Source organism: Lepisma saccharinum, chromosome 23, assembly GCF_977018435.1.
Source record: "Lepisma saccharinum chromosome 23, izLepSacc3.1, whole genome shotgun sequence".
NCBI lineage: Eukaryota > Metazoa > Arthropoda > Insecta > Zygentoma > Lepismatidae > Lepisma > Lepisma saccharinum.
The window spans coordinates 55460257-55463476 of record NC_139251.1 but is presented as its reverse complement, the minus strand read 5'-3'; the positions used below and the strand labels follow the sequence as shown (position 1 = coordinate 55463476).

The 3220-nt window shown below is 39.4% G+C and overlaps 1 non-coding gene across 1 annotated transcript; it reads right to left on the bottom strand.

Annotated features, from left to right (window-relative positions):
- Window positions 1-1542: 1542 nt before the first annotated feature.
- Window positions 1543-1616, bottom strand: TRNAN-GUU (transfer RNA asparagine (anticodon GUU)). Its single transcript has one exon. It is a non-coding gene; the product is annotated as a tRNA-Asn (tRNA).
- Window positions 1617-3220: the final 1604 nt, after the last annotated feature.

Sequence of the window (3220 nt, the reverse complement as noted above, 5' to 3'; positions counted from 1 at the left end):
TGCATTTTACTTGACATGAAAGATCCGTGCCTAAAAGTACTTTTGTGTGTGATGGAATAAAATGCAGTGATTTATATTTGTATCTAACTGTAAAATATCTCACGGGTAAAAATATACCGTAGGAAAGTTTTACGTAAGTACCTTTTAGCTGATATAAGTTAGCCCCCTAGAATTTGACTCCGAAATCTTTAGCCCCCCCCGCTTAGCTCCACCGGGTCTGGGTGGACAAGACTTAGCATTAGGCCATAGTGCAGGAGCAAAAGTGGTCTTAAGACTAAAACTATCCAATATTGGAGACTGCAGACTTCTGGAGCTGCCTCTCCACACAACAAACACATTTATTTATGTAAGTACGAAATTGAAATTTTTACAAGTTTGAAAAATAGTCGATGTTATTTTTGTAGCTTTTATAGGCCCACATTTAAAAATTTCATCGCCCGAAAGGGGGGGGCATGGCCTACCCATGGCCCCTCCGCTGTGTACGAGCCTGTATCCCACTATACAGGAGGCGATCTACGCGTAGTTGACAGAGTGAGTTAACCACCGTTGGAAAGCAAATGAGGATACGGCATTTCAGTAGGAGCTCCAGTTATAATTTCAGCTCTGCTTCAAAGTTTCAGAATTGCATACATAACGTAATATAAAACTCTACACTGCGTATTATATATAATATCGATCTTATCTTGAGTAATACATTCTGAGTAATAACAAGTATTGAATGCAAGAATTTGATAGACGCAGAAGGCGCTAATGTTGTGTCTAGACAGATGTTTAAGTCGGAATGTTGGCAAGCATACTATAGAGTCCAACATTGTCAGTCTGTTGCTTTCTGATTGGAACAGAATGCACACTTGAAGTGAAAAACAAACCAACACGAACAACAATATAACCTTACGTTGAACCGAAAAGTTTACGAAACTCAACTGAAGAATACATTAAAAAAATTTCCCATATCAAAATATGTAAATATTACTATTACATTTGTATGAACAACAAAAAATATCACTGATACAAGTTTTTACAGTAGCTTGAACGAAGTGCAGCTTCAGACCACACAAATATACTACAAAGAACATACTCCCAGTGTGAAAAATTCGTGACCCTTTGACTGTAAGTGACTCTTTTAATACATCAGTTCTATTTTACGTTGAGTGGTCCCAGGTTCGAATCCTGACCTGGGCATGGATGTTTGTGAGTGTCCATTCATCAATTTTATCATATCATCACTCATCCCTATTTTCGCAAATTAGCCAAAAGTGGCACAAAAGCAGCGAAGTAAAATAAAGCATATAAATAATAAATAAATATTTTACGTTAAATTTCTTCGCTTTTCGATAATCGAAAGATGAGGATGAATGGTAATTAAATAAAATTGCTGAAGGGACACTAACATGTTCAGGATGTGACTCGTACCTGAAACCTAACATGACGAAATCACTATGAGGGAAAGAAATATATTTCGATATAAAATTTGAAGGAAATAATTGTTATTTAATTCTTCACCCAATTTGAATTATTCTGTTGCAATAGTTACAAAATCTACGCCCCCGGGTGGGCTCGAACCACCAACCTTTCGGTTAACAGCCGAACGCGCTAGCCGATTGCGCCACGGAGGCTTGTGACGTCCTTTGTGTGTTTTACATTCACGATGCTCTACCACTGTTTGTGACGTGTCGTGACGTCAGCGTGAGGTGATTAGAATTAATGCAAGACGTAGACTTCAGAATCTAAAGCTGTTCAGTTTATTACTTTTCGAAGGTCAGTGTGAAGGTTTACACGATAAAAACATTCCGCAACCGTGACAATTCTGTTGAAATTATACAGGCAGCTGTTAGTCGCAGTGTATACGTCATTTTTATCAGGGTTTTGTAAAGTGTAAAAGAGGACTTTTGAAATTTTCAACAAAACCTTAAATGAAATAATAACACGTATTTCAACCTTCAAACAGATTATCTTTGCAGTATCTTCCGACAGTTTAATAAAACTTCTCACAAAAGATCGTAAGACCCAATTTAAGACAGTGCACAATCGCTCAATTTATCTCCAACCATGAAATTAGGCGGGTGGCAGAAGTTCGCGCTGTTGCCACATCGGAGCACAACTCCGTGTGTTCGGAGGTTTGAGAGAATGGGAGATCTCGTTGTAGAGTTGGTCTTTGTAATCCATGTGATACAAACTGACAGTATTTGCTCGAAAAGTCAGGGGTGACACAAAAGTGCCCCGGAGAGAGGTCGGTCTGACGCTCGAACTAGGCAACGCAGCCCGGTTGAAGTTTCCACACAGTGCGTGGGAGGTGGGAACCAGTGACTTTTGCCCTGCTCTCGCTTTCCTTTTCCCATATGTGGCACCAGCGCAATTCTGCCCAGCTGACTATTTTCATGGCTGCGCGTTTAGTTTATTTAACAGCTTTGGCATTCCTTTGACATACGAATATATCAGTTCGCAAGACATGTCTAAAATTGTGCTGAAGCTGAAGAATAGAAATGTTGTTAACCGAATCTGGAGTCAACCTATTTCGTTCTTTGAACCAGTCTGCATTAAAGAAAGTACCCTCTCAACTTTGCCATTTTGCGCAGAAGAGTAGAACAAAACTGGAAAAGTTTCAACAACTCAGGATGATTAATATCATTGTTACCTGTACTTAAATACCGAACCGATTTTTTGTGTGCTAGCCGAGAACAGAATTAATCATTGGTTTCACACTTTTGACAATTCGCTTCAGATGGCAAAACACAGTACTTTGTCATCAAATTTGATTCTCTTTGAACTTGAACGAGCGTGATGTCTAGTGAGCATATTGTGACTTACTATGCCTAGCTATACATAAGCATAAGCATTAGTATACTTGTCGCGATTAGCCAAAAGTGGCAGAAAAAATGACGTAAAATAACTTAAACCCATTAATCAACCAAACTATGCCAGTGGCGTGCCCAAGAAGGGGTGGGTGGGGTCATACTCCCCCTTGACCCAGTAATCTTAAAAAAACGCCAAAGGCATGAAAAGTTGGTAAAACGTGGGCTGACTACTAAAAAAAATATATTAGTAACCACCCCCTTTCGAAAATCCTGGGCTATGCTTTGAAATTTTTACTACGGACCTGTGAAACCAGAACATTTTTACTCTGAAATGAAAATCCGTCCGGACGAAGGACGTAGGAGGTCCACGGGGGTCCGAACCCCTTCGAAAGATTCACCAAATACAAATTAAATAAGCAAAATAC